This window comes from Columba livia, chromosome 18, assembly GCF_036013475.1.
Source record: "Columba livia isolate bColLiv1 breed racing homer chromosome 18, bColLiv1.pat.W.v2, whole genome shotgun sequence".
NCBI lineage: Eukaryota > Metazoa > Chordata > Aves > Columbiformes > Columbidae > Columba > Columba livia.
Window position 1 is genome coordinate 10,122,776 of NC_088619.1, and position 19,239 is coordinate 10,142,014.

The window sequence follows — 19,239 nt, forward strand, 5'->3', positions numbered from 1 at the left end:
CCAATTGTCATTCGTTTGCTTTTTTTGCTAAGCACAATTTTCCTAAATCAAACAGGCCAGCTCTGCTCAGTCCAGCCCATTAGCATGAGCATTAGTCCTAGGATTGAAGAATGGATTTAAAAGCTTGGCCAGTACCAGAATGGAACATCCATTTTGTTCATTATTCATGGCCCTAATGTTGCCGGAGCTGCGTTCCGAGATCGCCTGCTCCGCAATACTGCTTTTGACATGCGGAATTACCAGCCCTTGTTGGCAACCGCAGCAAACCCCCTCCACTCCGGGAATGCATCATTAATTGTGGAATTTGGATACGAGTGGATGTCCTTACAGTTTCCAGACTCTCACTGTTGAGAAAGCAGAGCCCATAAAAGGACTCACTGGGGCTATTTCCTGCTTAGAAAATACAGAAAAGAAAAACCCAGCGAAATGTAGCCCACTTTGGACCTATTGAAGACTGAAGGTCAAGCTCTAACCTCAGCTACTCCACTGCTCGTCCAGAACACATGCTGAAAAGTTAACAGAATTACTTCAGACGTTCCCCAGCTCGGCTGAGATCAGACACTGGCCTGTGCTGTCTGGAGCTGGAGATATTCTGAGCCAGACTCTTCACCCTCAGCCTTGGGAACATTTTCATAATGGAACACAATGTTTGCAAAAACTAGTCCAAAGGTGGCTTCTCCGTCTGTAAATATGTCAAGAGCGAATTGGCAAGGCGACTTCTCCATCCCTGGAATGCGCAGGAAATAGCTGCGACTATACTTATCCATAAAACAAATAGCTTAATTCCCACCACCAAAACGCTCGATGGCATGTTGTGCTCACAGCAGCGTTGAGGAAAGGCCACAATACACTGTATGCCCCATAAATGGCTTTTCAATCTCAGCCCCAGCACTTTGTCAGGAGCTCATTAAAAGATGACTGTTCCCTCAGCCTGGCCGTGGGCACACAGAGCAGGAGGTGACTGGAATGGAACCGCTTCCCCGGCCCCGTGTAAATGTGTAACGTGGCAGGCGACGCAAAAACCTCCGCTCGGGTTGCCAGTGTTGCCATACAAATCAGCACAACGAGACTTGGCAGGAGTTCAGCCAAATCTGGCACAAACTCCGAGCCAGTTTGTTTCACAGTTGTTAAGAAAAACAAATCTGTGTGATGAACGTGCTCCAGAGCACCCACATCTCTGCTTTGGTTTTGAAAAAGAAAAAGAAATAAAGCCCAGATTCTGCTCTGCTTGACTTTGGTGCAAACTCGGAGTAACTCGACCGGCTTCGATTCTCCCAGGTTGGTGCTGGTCTGTATTCGATCACAACGTGGCTCTCAATCTGACATACAGGACGATTACATTAAGCGAGATAAGTTTGGTTTTGACAGTGTAATTACCATCAAAAGCTAATTCCCAGAAATTAACATTTCTTGCAGGGTTATTGATTTTGCTCAACCCCATGTCAGAACTTTTATTTTCGCAATCTTGTTTAAAAAGTTCATTAACTGCTGGCAGCACTCCGCTCTGGAGTAAGAAAATACAAGCAAGAAAGAACGTAATTTGGTTTTAACTTTGAAGTAATTTCCTAATTTACATCCACTGAGGACAAGTGTTATTTTTTGACATGTGGTTTGTTTTGGTTTTAATGTTACTAATTATCTGTGAAAAGCTATCACTGTCTCAAATTTGGGCTTTTTTGGTAGGGAGATACTGGAAATCCACTAGTTATATATTTTGTAATGTCAGATAAAAGAAAATAAGTTAAATATGACAGTACAAAGTAATTTTGTTTTGTAAGGGATTTTAAGAGACTGGATCAAAGCTCTGTTCAGTACTACAGCATGTTTACAGTGAGCAACTGATCGTTCTCCCACTAAAGTGAGCTAAGTTAAGTAGCCAATAAAGTAGGTTTAACTTAATTTAGAGTCTGATTAATTTCAGTAGTGAGGACTTGATGCTATTTGAATCACATACATTTTACTTAATATAATGTGAATTAAAGGCCAAACAGTGCACTTTTTACACTAGCCAGCCAGCGACAGTGCTACCCAGCAGCAGGGAACAGTTACAGTCTCCTGGTAACATCCAGCAATACGCCCCTCCTTAAAATACCTAATTATGTGCTTCCTACTAACTGCACTAACATTTAGGAAACTGATTTTCTACACCTCAGATGCTTGCAAACACTACGCTCTCCGTCCCTGCAAAGAGGGATGCTCAGCTGTGGCATCTGAAGTGGGCACAGTTTACAGCCAGTGTATTATTTGGTCGTACACAGACATACCCCTGCTCTACAAAGCAACGTAAAACAGAGCCAAGAAGCAGAAACTTTGAGGAAGAAGACGGCAATTTGGGAATGCAGTGAGGATGCCAGCTCAACCACATCAAAGCCATTAACAAGGCAGAGTCACAACATTTGAGAAACACCAAACATCGAAGTTCAGCCATCAGAAACTCATGTCGCTGTGGCTTTCAGGAACTCGTACGACCATGTGTTGGGAGGGGAATGAGGGCTCAGCTAAAACACAAAAGGCTTAAGAAGAAGATATTTTAAACATGTGCTCTGTAACAAAAAGAGTAGCATGACTGGAAATCATATGTCATCAGTACGATAAAAAGAAAGCCATGCTAGATGAAATTCCAGACAGCGTGGTGGTTGTGCGGAATCTGTCAGCAGCGTTTGTCACAAAATAGCCCCCAATACTCAATAATTTGGGCATATATCATGTCCTCGAAATGAAGCTATGCCGGAAGCACAAAATAGCAGTTGCCTAAAATAGGGTTTTCTGAGAGCAGTTAGAGGAAGAGCAGGAATGTGCCACACCAGGGCCCTGCGGCCTGGCCCGCGCGGGGCTGCTGGCTGGGGAGGGACCAGAGCGCTCTTCTCTGCCATCACACACCCAGCGCATTACGTAGCCTCCTTTTTAGCTCAGTCAAGCTCCAACTTAATAATTATTAAGACATTTCTGACACTCCCCCTTTTGCCGAAGGTGGTTCCAGAACCTCCCTGTTCCATACTTGGAGACCAACCCTGAGTTTCCAACTTAAATTAATCCATAGCCAGCTTACATACACTTGTCCTCTGGACAGAACTGGGGTTCAAACGGATTCAAACCTATTGAAATTAATGAGCTTTTTTTCTCCGTTGACTTCAACAAGCCTTGAATTAAGGCCCTATGTGTGTGGACAAAAAGGTTTGGGGCAGCTTTTGTAAAAGGAGAGCTTTATCCTGTTGATCTTGGCCTCTCTCCTCAGCCTGCTGTGAACTGTCTGCCTTATTTTAATGCCGTATTCTCATCCTGCTCTAGTGCAAAACTCCTACTATTGAAATCCAGGACACTCTCGCCAAGTTGTTATTAATTACTGTGGTTCTCAAGGCTCAGTCCTGCAAACTGATCTGCATGAGCTCAGAGGTCTGTGTTCCAGGATCTCCTTTCAGGATCTGGGCTCCAGGGCTGCAAAACCGAGCACCAAAGGGACTGATCCCATCTCCTGAGTTGGGAGGCAGGGGGCTGGCAGGGAAACAGTCCCGTATGGGCAGCATTGCCTTGAAACGGAGCTTTCCAGGCCAAAATAACCAGGCTTTTTGCATGGTGGGGTTTAAGCACGGTTCAGCTCGGCACAGCCGAGCTCCATTCCAGAGGCGATGGGCAGAAGGCTGCGTTACGCTGCGAGAGCCGCCGGCTGGGCAAGGGAACACTGCTGGGGAATTTGACTTTTGTCGCTGTAGCACAGAGTATTTCTTATCCTAAGAAATGGCAACGTGTCGCACAAGATGCACGTGAGGTCAGAAGTATATCAATATGCGGGCAATTTATTGTATTTCCAGCAGTGGGAAATCCTTCTCTTATTATAAAATGGGCTCTGGATGAGTTCGCCCTGCCTTCATTACTGAACCTAGTACTCAGCTGTGCCAGGACCACATTAAAAGCAAGTTTTGGATACATTTGTGTTGTTCATTTTAGCTGGATGGTGAAAAAAACTGGAAAAAGCTGCTTTGCAGTGGAAACAGAAAAATCTCAACTAGTTCTTTAAAATAGTTATGAGCTCTTCAATTAGACCGCAGGCATTTCATAAGGCAGGCGGATCAGGATGTACTTTACTCCCTGAACCTGAAATGTTAAAACAGTCAAGTATTTGCATAGAATTTTGTAGGATGAGCTTAGATCTCACTAATCTAGCTAGTCAGATGCCTGTAAAAATAAATAAGAACCTAAAAAAGAATGACATCAGCCATAACTACTTATTCTGCTCCGGATTTGGCAGGTAAAAATCAGCAAGAAACCAAGTGCATTATGCTGCCTGGGCTCTGCGCCTATTTCCCATCATGTAGGGAGCCAGGCCAACTCCTTGACACAATAGCAATTTTTGCTCAATGCCAACTATTCCTAACCTGGCAGTGTTGATGCAGAGCCGTCTCCTGAGGTCATGGAACTGTAATGGCATCCAAACGGCAGCGAACGTCCCAGCTTTAGGAGGTGAAATGGCTGTTGCAAATGAGACCATTTCCACCGAGTCACTGGATTCAGACACGAGCTGTCAGAAGACAAGTTACAGCGACAAGAGACAAGGGCTCCCTTAACTGAGTCACAGCTTGTGCCAAGTAGTGGGTAACACAGGGACCAGTGGCTTCCAGAGAGCCTGGAAAACAACCGGATCAGAAGAATTGCTAAACACACCAATAGCAGGTATCTGTGCAAGCTATGACATAGCAACTGTCAGTCACGTTAAGTGACAAGTGACTTCTATTTAGATGAGTGCCACTCCGTGCCGTGATAACAAAAGCAATCTACTGCACTGCATCCTGCCATGGGGACAGGGACATCTGACAATGGCACGGTACAGAGTTTAGCTGCTGGATTGCTATCCACTGCAAGCACAGAGGGCTTTTCCTCACCTTTGTGGTTGATCATCACGTTCTCTGTATTGAACTGGGGGTGGAATAACACCGGCTTAAAATTATAAACCTACTGAGATGGACAAGCTAAATAAATAAAATCATGGTTTTACCTGCCACTAAGCAGCATGCCCTGCACATGTTCTGCCTGTAAAGGGAGACCCTTGTCTCCACACTAAAGTCACAGAAATAGAGATGACCCTGCTCGGCTGGGAAGATGCCAAGCCCTCCGCACAGGAGTTCCTTCCAAAGATCAGGCAAGAGTATTACACTTCATGGCAAAACCATCTCCCATTGACCGAGTAGAACACTCCAGCGTGCAAACCAGGCAACTGAGTTGCAGATGCTGGCCTGGGCAGGCGTACACGCAGCTGGACCACGCTGAGAGACCGTAACCTGCCCGCATAGCAGAAAGGAGCGGCTGAGCTGCTCACGCCCCTCGCTGCCAGGGCAAGGCACCCCCGGGGCACGGAACCCCCAGGGCACGGCACCCCCGGGTGCTCCTCTGCCCCGGTTTGGAAGCTCCTGTCCTGCTGTCCTGCCCAGCGGAGTTCGATGGGAAACGATTCCCAATGCCCCAGAAGCCTTAGGCAGGCAGCCAGGTCTTCAAGCCCCTTGCCGAAGGGGAGACTGCGTTTCTGCTTCGCTAAGTGCTCTGTGATCTCGCACTTGCAAAGCTTCTAGAGGCTTTTTCCTCCCACTGCACCTTAGCAATTCATTGAGAGGTTTCTACGGGTCTGAAAGGGAACAGACGGACAAACTTTTGACGTATGGAAAGATGGGGTGGAACAGTTGCAGAAATTTCCCCAAGGGGCCATCATTAAGCCCAGAGCAAAGGGTCAATAGCTGCTGCACTCTCCTGAAGATGGCCCGGAGGGAGGTGGTGACAGGTAACATGCTGAGCACCTTCCAAAGCTCCCCAGACATCTCCTGTGACCTCAGGTAAGTCCCTTCTCTTTCCTAGTTTCCCTCTCTGTAAAGTGGTGATACAACTTCACAGGAGGCTCAACTCATTAATTCTGAAAGCATTCAAATAAAACCGCAAAGATTCTCTGTAACTATGCAAATCCAGAGATAAAAGAGCATTCGTACAGGAGAAGAAATCACAGGTGGGGCCAAGAATATCCAGAATTTGAAGCATCCTCCAGCAGTTTCCTGGAGAAAGGCTGTTCTGATACACACATTGCTCTTGTAATGTGAATTTATTCAACCGTCTAGTATCATCATCTCTAAATTTACTAATACTGGATACAAAACCAGCTGTATTCACGAAAACCTGCAAGTTGACAAGCTCTCGCACATACAAACAGAAGCTGTTCCAAATACTGTCCTGTATTTAGAAAGCTGCTTTGAAAATCTGGCTCTTAGCATCACCTTTGGTTGCTAAATAAACTTGTCTGGAGATTAACCACAGCCTGCGTAAAAAATAGTTACAAAACAGTTTTATGACTCTGAGCAGAAATGGGTGTTGGTAAAGAAGCACGCTCCGGTTTTTTTTCACTGAAGCTGAAATGTAAAAAAAAATACAATAAAAGCTCTGTAAGCAGATTCTTCATGGTAAATAAATATGCAGAGATGCAGGGAATGCTAAGTGATCATTTTTAGAACATTTATTTTTGGCAGGATAAACACTTTCAGACCCCAAGCAACTTCTCTGTGTGTACAGAATCTCCAACTGTGAAAAGAAAACAAATAGCAGAGTTTCATTTGTTGTAATCAGGATTTTTTTCACAACTGTTTAGAATAAAGCTGGATCACATTTGGAGTGCCTTGGAAATTCATTGTTTAGGCATTAGTCTCCAGTGGTAAACATCCTACAATATGTGGATAATACAGCAACTATTTTTGTACTTCAAAGTCTTCCCTTGTAATTTGGGAAGGTGCAGGACACAAACAACCTCTTATTTTCCCTTCTAGGGAACAGCGGCTTCATTGCCTGTCTTTACCTAGCAGAGACCCCGCGTCATCTTGCTCCCATGTCCATCTACTCACGTAGAAATAAATCAGACGCAAACACCAAGCCACAAGTTGCGCTTGAGAAATATAACTATCTTGAGAAATGAGCATATAACAGGGGAACTGTACAGTCCAGGAGCCGCCTTATTCCCCCACTCCTCTGGGCACAGGCTTTTTTTAAATACAGGAACTCACTGTTGACGCTTCAGGACTGAATATCCTGCAGATGAGGAAACGTGGGACAAGGACAGATGCTCGGCTGGTATGAAAAATCACAGCTCCACGGCCATTGCCCGACGGCAGCCCCGGCCACCACCACACCTCCCAGAGGAGGCGACTTCCATCACTCAGACAGAGGAACGGAAAGCTCAGAAGCACAGCTGAAAATCTATCTTATTTCGAGCAACCTAGTGGAACTCTGACTGCTCAACACTTCTGAAAACACCCACCCGAACTGTCCCACGCTGAGCGTCCAAGGAACGAACAGCCAATATTAGTCAACAATCTGGGAAGTGTTGCCTTGCCAAGGTCACGTAAGTCTGTGGCAGGAGAAGTAACAGGATCATCTGGCTCTTCTCCTGTTTCTCGGCCACAAAACTGTCTTCCTCCCCTAACAATTACATATGTGGGTTTCCTTAACAGTTTCTTTTTACATTCCTGTTTAAACAGCACAGGGAAAGGATGAGGAGACTTGATGTAGAAAATTAGTTTTGGAAATGTTGAGCAGTGTGGATTTGCCAACTCCTATTCCTCCAGTCAAGTCACTGTAGATGCTCTCAGCTCTCACCGAAACTCTATTTTTAGGCTATATGTCAAATTTCACAACTGAGACTGACAGGATTTTTTCTAAAGGCTTTTCCTGAGAACTGAAAAAGAAAAACAACGTGGAAATTCTGCTTCCCCCTTTGTGCTGCTGGGGCTCCACCTCGGCTGCCCCAGGGCAGAGCTCCAAAGGGACCGGCCCCATAGGACTGTCCAGAGGTTCCCAGCACAAGGGAGATGTTCAGGCCTTATATATCTAATGAGGCACGTGGAGCCTCAAAATGTTCTGCAGCAGAACAAAGCAGGTGCAGAGCAGGTCTTCAAAAACACAGCTTTCTAATAGAATCCTTCAGCTGTTGCCAGAGCTGTAGCCTTTAAAAATGAGAAGGCCAGAAATGCAGAGGTGGCACCTTTCATTACAGTGAAATACCAGCAAAGCCTCCGGCAGCAACAGCCGTTGCCGTTGCAGTGTTTGTTGAGCACTTGTCATGCTGTTGGACACGCACATTAAGGAATTAGAGTTTCTGCATGGCTATTTCCTGAAGCTAACAGGTGTTCAAAGCCAGCTCCCAGCTCTGCCTGCCGTCCAGATATAAGGAACTTGAAGAAGGTTTAACTTTGGGTTTTTTTTTAGAGGGACACTCTGCACTTAACATCTTTGCTCTGGCTATTTTGATCAGGCCATGTAGATCCTGGCAGCCCTTGTTGACAGAACAGGGCTGCAATGAGGGCATCTCATCCGCACATAAACCAATGGCTCAACTAAAAAAAATACTGCTGTGAAAGACTTGCTATTGCAGTGTCGCTAAGTATTTTTATTCAATATTCACATGGATATTTGAGACTGCCTGATGATAATGCAGATTGTTTCAAGTATTTCAGGGCTATTTATCTGTAAAAGACTTTGGACAAGTAATCCAGCTAGATTTCAGTTTGCAGATCCATGTGTCTAGATATACGATTGCATGGTTCTATAGAGAAAACGTAGCGTCACTGTGCTGGCCCAGGGCGGTGAGTTCACACAGGTGTAACTGAGCGCGGAATCCACCTCCCAAGGGTTTTCTGGTGCTTCCTGAAGCTGACAAGATTAATTTAGCAATCTGGAAATCTGTTGCCAAGCCGAAGTCCCCAGAAGACTGCATAGCAATAGGAAGATTAAAAGCAGATGGTCCAGCAACCAAGGTTTTACGGTTAAACTTTTAACAGACTTAAAATTCTTGGGCTTCATATCAGCATCTTCATTCTTCCCTTCAATTCACCGTGTGCTAGTATCTTTTGAACACTTCCGTAAGACATGAAGCAAAGCACATCACGCTAACAATATGACCTCAAAAAATATATAGACCTTTCTGATGGGCTTAATAAGAGGTTAAGTAAATCTTGATTCTTGCTCAACCCAAGTTCTATGCAATTAGACCATCTCCACATCAATAATTTCCACAAAAGGATGCTGGAATTTAAAATATGAAGAGAGAACATTTTTGGGAGGGGTGTTAGCAGCCGAGCCCGTTAAATACAATTTACAGTTGCAGTTGACAAGGAGCCTCCTCCATTAAGGTGAGGCATTTGACAAGGGTTGAGGGTGGCTCCTGGGAGCGATGGCCGCACGCCGCTCCCGAGTCCCCGCTCCTGTCGGAGCCACCAGCCCCTCTGTTGGCCCCTGGGGATCTGCTAGAAGCAACAACAGCTCTGGAAGTTACCTGACCAACTGAACAATGTCTCTGTTTGGCCTGGGCTCTCTCGGCTCTCGCTGCATTGAATACAAATCAAATACACAAAAAAATCTCCACTTGTCATTTCTTCTTCTCCAGTGCCTTAGAAAACATCTTATAACACAAGCCCAGGATCACACCTGACTTCGTGGCCACCCCGTGCAGAAGCTGAATGCCAGTGCAGAGCTAGCAAGGACGCAACAGCCCTTTCTTCACATCATCTGCACTGAACAGCCTCCAGATTCTCTTTCTAGGGGTCATTTCGGCGAGCTCTCACAAAGGCACACCGCAGGGACCAAGCAGCAGCTCAGTCTCTTCATGAACGGTAAAAGAGAGCTCTGCACTAACAGCCTTTCTTGCCCAGAGTACCTTGTGATACCAAGGCAGCCTCGCACACCATCAGCCCTGGGGCTCTGCAGGGACAGATGCCCATATCGCACATCAGGCCCATGGCAGCACACAGAACACAGCAAGAGAAGTAACCGCAACGCCTGATACTGAAGCCTTCACCCCAACAACACAGCTGGTCTGATCCTCCCCATCCCTGCAGACAGAATTGCAGGACTGTTTCAAACTCACCCCACATTTCTGCCCACCACATTGTGCTGTTCTGCATGCGAAGGGGAGCGCCGCTTTACCCGCTCCAAATGCCGCTTTGAAGGCAAAATTAGTTGCAAGGACAAAAAACTGCACCTGCAAAAGCTGAGGAGGTCTGCTTTGAAAAACCAAACCCCAAAATACATGCGGACACATGAAAACAGCGGCCAAACCTCAACTTAAATCTTCCATATGAAGTGTAAGGAATCAAATAACCATCCAGAAAAGATGTCTGCAAAATAACTTGGCTCATAATACTTTCATTTGGGTTAAATTAAAATAATTGTAAATCTTCAGCACGCAGCATGAGAGCTTCATTCTGTGTAAAACAGTACGCATCCCATTAAGCTTTACACTCAGTTCTACAAAAATGCTTTGAAAACCAGACCGAGTTGCCTTTCCTTGAGCAACCAATCGCAAAAGTGCAAGAAAGCAGAATAAGCTCCATGAGTGAACTTTCTCCATTGCAGTTCACCAGAGCTCAAAGAGGCAGGTGAACAGGAGGGGCACAAGAAACATTCTTTGGAATGACGTGGAAAAGCATCGTTACACACTGATCTCTTGGAGCAGTGTTAAGCCTCAGCTGTGCATGAGTGAGAAGCCAGTGCTAAGGTGACTATCTCACACATAAACACGGTTTATCTAATGATCCTTTCCTAATGACTTCCAAGTTGTGACTTCCCGGGCATCCTGGAGGTTTAAGGAAAGAAGGTGTCCAGCCACAAAGGCTCCTCACACACAAAGAACGGAGCCTTCTTGGCTGCCACTCAGCTTGGTGGGGAGAAAGACACTTTGGACATCATTTCCCAGGATTTTTGCTAAATCCAGAGGATCAAGAAAAGCAAAGGAGGTGAAAAATCACCTCCGTTTACAACTATGTTAAATCATTGCTCATCACTACATCTCACACAGTTCTCGTGTGCTTCCACCACACGGGGAGCTCGGATTTTGTAGGAACTCAGCCCTGGCCATGTGGGCAGAGCAGAGTTCTCACTCATGCCTGGGTCTTATTGAAGCTCTCATTGACTTGGTGAGGCTTGGAATGAATCACACACTTTCTCCAGTCCAGCTGAAAACAGTATTAAAATTCCCACCCCACAGCTGTATTGGCACCAAGTGCCAACCTTGAAGAGGGTTTAGGAATCTTTGCTAAAGGTGGCACGGGTTAATGATTAATTGGCACAGATCTGCTCACTTGTTCTTGTAGAGGAAGAGTTCAGAGTAAGTTAAACCCCAACACATGAATTTATTTCCAGAGCTCTTTCTGAAATTGCTCCTTATTTTGGTTCCAATAAATCTTACATTCCAGCCATGCTTCCCTAATAGATACAGGCATAAATTCTTATTTCTAGTTGGCCAGATTTGTGACAAAAAAAAAGGGAAGAATAAAGCAAAAGCTGCAGCTAGCATTTACCTATCTCTATCCTGCAGCTTTCTTTCTCATGACTCCTGCAGCTCTCACACTTAGAGGCAGCCAAGCTCCCACATGCAGCTCTAATGGAACACCTCTCCCCCAGCATCCAACCGCAGGGCTCACTGGGACCACAGCTGCAAATGAAAACCACTGTACACTTCCCAAACAAACACAGCAATGATAGAGCAGACAATACCTTGTAGAGCTGAAACAAGAGCCATCCGAAGATTTCAAAGTGCTTTACAGACATTCATAATTTAAGACAATCCACACCCTCCTAAAGGTGATACTGGGTCCTTGTTTTGCAGCTGAAGAATAGAGGCATTAGAAGATGAAGGGATTGAGGAGCACGGAAGAGTGAGGCGCCACTGCACAGGGTCCTGCTCACAGCAACTGGACTTGGTGATGGTTTCTGCAGGCACCGGAACCATTGCTGCATGCTTCCGAAGCTTGCTTTATCAATTCCGCTGTTTTATTTCCTAAATTACACTCTTGGATATTGTTATCCCATCCTTATTACCCACATCCTCTCCTCTGATCTGAAGCCTGTTGTTTCAGTCCATGTTAGGCTGTCTGGCAGTCAATGGTGACACTGGAAACCAAGGGCTTCTGCTATTTCCACATCACTCGGGCATGGACTGCACTGGCGAGACAGCTACAGTGTTTTAGCTCTTTTCTATACATTAGATATGACTAATAACTTATTAAGCATACTCTATTTCTACTGACTTTCCTGCCCAGGCTGTAGACTTTCTGACACTGAACAAGCGATGGCTTTAATAAGATGAGCTATTATTTCCAGGACGAAACTGGGGTACCAGCCTTTTCAAGCAGGGTCTGTTCTGGAGTAGGGTTTTTGTTCAGCACAGGTTCTGTTTACTGAATAACTCTCTAAGTTTCAGACCCCAGGTTACAAATTTTAATTGATGTACACAAAGTTAGAAGAGGTGCTGCCTCTCCTGTCTCTCCCTGCAGACTGTGAGACTGGGGAGTTTAAAAGCAAAGATTTTGCTCTTCACTGCCATAAAACGTACCTTCTCACTCTATAATTAATCCCAGTGAAATGAAACAAAGCAGCCTAACGGATTCACCTGTAGTGGTGCAATGTGCAAAATGGCTGCTTGAAAATACAACTTCAGAAGTGCTGTTCTTTGGCTTTTCTAGTGTACCCCCTAACGAGCATCTTGTACATGAACATCACAGAGGACAGGACAGAGAGATGACGACAACAAAAGGCTTCTACAGCACTAGGCAGAGGTGAAGCAGCGCTGAGCTATTCTGAATTATAAATGAGAAGAACAAATGTAAAGGCAGTGCGTCTCATGAAAAGTCAAAACCAAACACAAGGCTTACCTCAGCCTTGTACAAGCTGAAAATAGGGAATCCAGTTTGCTTCTGAGCTGAGCTAAACTCACAGCTAAGGAAGAACACTGGGAGAGAAACCAAACCTATAAAGAGCCGCAGGAATGCAGCGATATTGCTGTAAGTCCTCGCTCCAGTCACAGGTGTAACCAGGTGTAGTTGTGCCGAGGGGAGGGGACACGCTCCCTGCCGCAGTGTCTCATCTGATGTGTTACCTTCTCTTATCCAAAATATATCCCTTCAGATTACAATTTCTTCAAGAGGGAGCAGTACCTGAGACCAAATAGAGATTAGTTTGAAGCTCATGGAGCTTGTAAGCAGGAAGATCCTAAAAGGCACAACTTTCCCCACTGAAAATCAAGAAAACCTTCCTCAAGGTTAAACTAGCACTGTCCTGAGAACACATTCACCACGTAAGCCACAGCTGACAGCTCAAATTCACTTGCAATACTTAAGACTCAGTTCTTGAAAAATATGCACAACAAATGATACTACAGATGCTGGTAAATAATTGTGCAATAGTACTGAAAAGAGACAAATATAAACAATATCACGGAGCTGAAATAATGATATTTTATTCTTCAAAAGAAAAAGATACAAAGCTGAGATTTTACTGATGGAGTTTAGTTTAGGAATTAGTCGTCATTATACAAGAGCAATTCGAATACCCCAGCACACGACATGTCACAAGAAAAAATCATTCAAATCTTGGCTGTATTTTAACTGTATCAATTAAAGTTGTACAACACAGTATGAAATCAGATAGAAAACTTATTTCAAGCAAATATTTATATAGAGCTACTAAATGACAAGGATTTGGTTTAATTGGCGAGTAAATGGAGCTGGAGGTTGCTGAAGTAGTCTCTAGCAACCAGGAAGATCACTGGGGCAGAACAAATGGGTTTCATCTGTTTTGTGTGTCTGCATTTTAAGCCTTTGAGACACGATAGTAAATGTAATAAGAACATTGTATAATGAAGACGGGTTGAAATAATGAGTTTGGGGTGAGAGGGTGAAGCAGTGACTTGTGTAGCAGCATTTCAGCGGGGAAGCAGAGGGAAGCTGACAGAGTTTCTGCCTGGAAAGGGACGAGGAAAAGTGCATCACTGCAATAAACTAATGGAAATCCTCCAAAAACCAAGGTGGCAGTTTAGATATGGAGGCCAGCTTTACCAGCCCCAGTGAATTGCTGCAGTACCAAGAAAGCTTAGGGGTACTGCAGGCAAGAGTCAAAGCTCTAGGAGATGGTGAAAAAGGTTTGGAGAGCAGAGAGAGACGAATGGAGACGGTTCACAAACTTTAATGCAGCACTCACTTGAACGGACAAGGCACAATCCTTCCCAACAGAGTCGACCCAGAGACAAGACCAAGACACTGCTCTGGCAACGCGAACACGTCTTCACGAGCACTGAACGCTTCCCTCAGCATCTCTGTTAGCAAAGCTTTACTCCTCCACATCTCCAAAAGAAGCTGCAAACACCATCTGAACAGATCTATGGGCCAGGATAATCTACACCAGCTGGAAATCTGACCCACCTATTTAATGCAAGGGAATAGTCATGACTTCTTTCCTGCTGCATTGACTAAGATCTCCCCAACCCTCATCTGAGAACTCTCCAGGCATTGGGATATCAACCACAGAACAGCGAGTGGAAATCCCCAGCCAAGAATAAAACATACGTTTAATAAATGGTTCTTCAGAAAAAAATTAAAAAAAAATAAAAAGTGGGGGAGGAGGAAGAAAGGAAAAGGTTTGTAGCTGTGAGATCATAAGAGTCCAACCATATAAGTGATGACTAAGTGTAATCTTGTGTTTCAACAAGATGAAGAAAAACATGTTTTTGAAACTCGAGTCTGGTGTGTTTCCAGCCAACATATATTCTTTTATTGGCCTGCAAGTGACCCTTTCAACTTGGGCTTTTCTCCAGCCTGTGGGTCCACAGCAATGATTAGAGAGCAGAAAATCCCTGCTACTGGCCAGCTGTGCTCCAATTCACCTTCCTCAACTGTGCCTATAAATGTAATTGCTTGTTTCCATGGAATTGCATCAGAATGACCTGCTCACCCCTCACATAATTCATATATCTGCGATCTCTGTCTCTGTAGATAAAAATCTCTTTCTTCTGCCCATGTATGAAAGCACTGAGAAGACAGAGTCAATTCTTCATCAACCAAGGAAATGGAAGGAGCAGATAACCCAGATACAGCAAAACTGTGAAGAGTGCAAAGCGTAGGTAAATTATGTCCTAAAATGCACAATGAGAATGGGGAAATAGAGAAGAGTTTAGTGCTGCTGCTGGCTATAGACCACGTATCACCATCAACTGGCAGGTCTACACCAGGCAGTGCAGCACATGTGGATACAGCACGTTGAGCCCAGCTCAGCATCTCCAGTACTACCATGGACAGTCTGTCTAGGGACAGCTACAGTTCCACTGCTGCTGTACAAATGGTGCGGACAAACACCGGAAAACACCCAAGTCACAGTTCAGGTGAGAACAGAAACGTCTCCTGCTAACCCAAAGGAACTGCCTTCCTAACAGAGGAACTGAGCACGTTCTGCCCCAGCTCAGCCTCTCCTTTGGCAAGAGCCTGGATGATCCAGGTAGAAAATTTTGGATCCAAGACAATAAACCCATGATTCAGTTTCAAGATGGGTCAGGTCATCCATGAAGAGAGATATAGACAGAGAGCAGGGATGAGAATTCACCTCCTTTGCTTACAAAAGCCAGAGAAGAGGAAAATCAACTAAATGTTACAGACTGTGAAATGAGTAAAATGTCTGGGAGGCTGTTTTCTTGGTAACAAGTAATGTAAGCAGACTTTTGTACTCGGGCATACACGTGAACTCCACAGAGACGTAAGTGAACTCCCTCCGTTCCAAGGCTGCCGTAGGATGGACGTTCCCATCGCGCTCCCTCCTGGACCCAGCACCGCTTCCTGCCAGGCCCTTCCCGCGGCGCGGCAGCCCCGCTCCTGACAATGACTGAGCATCGGCACTATTGTAACCAAAAAATTAAAATATGTTCCCATTAAAAAATCTGGATGATAGCAATTAATTCCACATTTTTGTGAATAAATATCATGAGTTTTGTGCCAAAGCAATTTGGCTTGTTCGTAGAAGCTAACAGTGACACATAAATCTATTTTCCCTCTTGCTCAACCATCTCACTCTGCCAACCAGATTTTGCAGTGGAAGAGGCTTTTTCTTTCTGTCTTTCAGTCAGCACCTTGAATGGTGCTTGCTACCCACCTTTGCATCAACCTCTGGGTTGCAAACTTACTCAAAGCTACTGAAGTCAAGGGAGTCCTGTGACTGCTTGGGGTTTTCACCAACCACAGACACGGATTATTTTATTTCCAAGAGCTGCCCCACCATCTCCCAGGACTGATCTCATTCCATTGGAGTCAATGCCCAGGATCAATCCCCTGTTCTGTTGCCAGACGCAGCAGAACAGACGTGCTGGAGCACCCCGGTTCCACTGACCCCAGTTCCCCGTGCACAGCGAGGAACGAGCGCTCCCCTGGCACCCCAGAAGGAACAACAAATGACCGACGTCTGAGCGGAGAACGGTCAGGTCATTCCGAAGAAAAGCTCATACACCCCTGCCTTTTCCCAGCTGGATTTACTTTGTTTTACTCCACCAATTTCAATGTATTGAATTGTAGAAGTGTAAAACCAAAGTAAAGCTGTATGGATTCTGGCTGTTTGGAAGCTTTACAGATGTTTGCTGGCCTTCCATGGGAGAAGCATCACCATTTTATTGACCGAGCTCTTTTTCATTTTAATATGGAAAACCTCAGTGGTGCTTCACTCCATTTATCTTTTTTTCTTATATAGTCATATGATAATGTACACTTATAACCAGTGAATCATCCCCCCGAAAAGTCATAAAGAGAAAAATAGCTTGTATGTATGCCTCAGCGGTCAATGAATCATTGACGACAGGTATAACGGGAATAATTATATACTGCCGAGAAACTTTCCCCCCAGCCCAGCCCAGCTCAGAAGGCTAGTTTCAAAACTTGAGAGTTGTGCACTGGGATCCAAGGTTGCGAGTGCCAGGTTAAGAAACAGCCAGGAGAATTGCACATTTGTGTTACTGCAAGGAAATATCCTCTCCAAGTGTCTGTTATGTGTTGACAAATAGTTTATACTTAACCAAGCAATAATAATGAACAGTCTAAATAGACATTGATTTTTATATTTTTAATTCACTTTTAGTGGGAAAATATCCTGGCAACAGAAATATGGATGTCAGGCTTTGGATGCCAGCCACTGCTTTACAACTGTGCTATTTTAAGCAGTAATATGTATTATTTGGTATAACAACATATATTTTTAGGGTCTAATCCTGGAAGTTCCTACTCCAATGAGCTCCAGTCTTCCAATCAAAGTTTCTGGGATTACACATGTGAATGTGGATTTGTAGCAGACAGCGTCCACACAAAAAAAGGTTTCAGTCTCAATGCAGTTTGCCTGCTGCCTCCTAGAAATAGTCAAAATACGAATGTAAGGACACTGCTCAAGTGTTAAACCCTTCCCTAAGCCAGCTCAAAGACACATACCAACTACCAGAAGACATGTCCACTGCATCAAGTCGGCTATAGAAGGTGGCTTTGATATCCCAGTGTGGTGACACCACCTATTTTGAGTGGCGTGTATCACACTGAGCAGCCTGCATGGGCTGGGGTTGTGTCCTGGGCTGAGCTCAGCCCCAGCGCCAGCACTGGCAGCCCCCAAGCTTTTGGACGTCTTTAATCAGAGCAGAGCCGGGTCCCACAATCACCCTCGCAGAAAAGACAGGAGCTATTTTGTTCTCAGATCTGCTGAAGCCTGTTTGAGAGAAGAGACGCGCAATTGTGCCCTCTCACAGTAACATACCTGTGTCCGCTCCTGTCAGTGTGTGATTTGAATTCTCTTAAAGCGCAGAATTCCTCAACACAAGGAAAACTAACAAAACAGACTATGGATGAACCAGATCCACCGTGTGCCACGTGAGCCCTGCCATCTGCCAATGGCAAACAGAAGTCTATAAGCGCCAGATAGGCTCTTCCTCCAAACATCCCAATGGTCCAAGGAAAGGGTGATCAGCACCATCCTGCTCCAGGCACAGCAGTACAGAGCTGCACACCAGCCTTTCATAAAGTCAGTGAAGCAATAATCACCCATACCTGGGAGGAGAAAGTGGTTACAGAACTCCTTCAGTGGAGAGAAACAGGAACATTCTGAGAGCAACTAACTCATCTGATCCATCTTAAACATCCGTCTTAGCTGAATCACCCTCTGGAGGTTCCCATTGCCCCTCATCACTGCGAAGGGAGCGCGGCTCCAGCTGTGTCCAGCTCAAACCTACATGTCTGATTTCTGGATGCCTTGAGTTAGAGCAGAAATATCTCACCCTTAGCTGGGAAAGTAGTTGAAAAGAGATGAGTGGCTGTTGTTGCATTTCTGGGAAATGTGAGATATTATATGACCTGTTAATTTATTCCAGAGTTTCCCTTTATGCTTTAACAATACCGTTCAGTATTCAATTCAAGTCATAATGCTTAATGGCTTGTGGTCAGCTAAGCTTATCCTGCATTTCTGTGCCAGCTTAAAAAATAAACAAAGCTGTGTCTACTGAATGGCACAATTAGAGGGATTTATCCTGCTCCTGCCCCAAAACCCACACCAGAACATACAAATACTATTTCAGTTCCATTCAGAGAAGATGGGAAAGTCCTTTACATCCTGCTGTAGGAGACAGAGAGTTGAACAGTTTGTTTAGATGAACACATCACTCATCAGGGGACCTGAACACTGGTCACAGCTTCAAATTAACACGGTTTTCACTTCAGAAATGTCTGGTGGCCTCAGAGAAGACCAGAGATACAATTTCTTATGGGCTGCACAGTTACTTAGGACTTCCTTCCACCACTGACTTAACTCAGCTAACGATGTGGGTCTTGTCCTCACTCAAAGTACCACTTACACAGAAAAGCTTTGACTTTGGAGGGTGCTTTCAATGAGCACGTTACCCTACATAGAAGCAACATGACATTATCACATGCAAGCCACCTCTGTCAATTCCCTGTACAGCTCACTGGAGAAGAGTTAACTCCACTGCACAGTTAACTGTGCTGCAAATGATCCCTACTAAGAAATAATCCCTGTCCTGAAGAATTTACAACCAAAACCCCCACACGAGGTGTGGCAGGAGGCACAAAGACAAAAAGAGATACAGCAGCTCTTACAAAGGCATTTCAGTGGCACAGCTGGGAAGAGCACTGAATATTCAGCTGGTGAAAAAATAAAACAAACCACCCAAAAAAACCCAGCAACTTGCTAAAGATGTTCCGTATCTCAGGCAATGGGAACAAAACTCAAACCTCGTCAGCCTAGAGATCCTTTTCTCTCTCTCAATGTTGCCAGCTCTTCAGCAAAATTGAGATTATAACATTGTTTGAAAACAAGATGCAAGGTTGACAAGGTTTACTCTGAGGTTTAGCCCTAACTGCCTCAGTTTCTCTGCAGGCCTCCCCCGCCATCCCCAGCCTCAGGCCCCAGTAGAACAGA

The 19,239-nt window shown here is 45.0% G+C and overlaps 2 long non-coding RNA genes across 3 annotated transcripts in view; one reads left to right on the top strand and one right to left on the bottom strand.

Annotated features, from left to right (window-relative positions):
- The window catches only part of LOC110359292 (uncharacterized), a 77,690-nt gene extending 63,357 nt beyond the window's left edge, over positions 1-14,333 (bottom strand). Inside the window, exon 1 of one of the 2 annotated variants that reach the window (XR_010467058.1) lies at positions 13,996-14,333. This is a non-coding gene — a long non-coding RNA (uncharacterized LOC110359292). Of the gene's footprint in view, positions 1-7,028; positions 7,782-13,995 lie in introns of those variants that run through there. The other variant, XR_010467059.1, reaches the window with a different exon arrangement.
- Positions 12-18,316, top strand: LOC135575775 (uncharacterized). The gene is made up of 3 exons (XR_010467064.1): positions 12-1,278; positions 2,259-5,819; positions 6,795-18,316. It is a non-coding gene; the product is annotated as an uncharacterized LOC135575775 (long non-coding RNA).
- Positions 18,317-19,239: the final 923 nt, after the last annotated feature.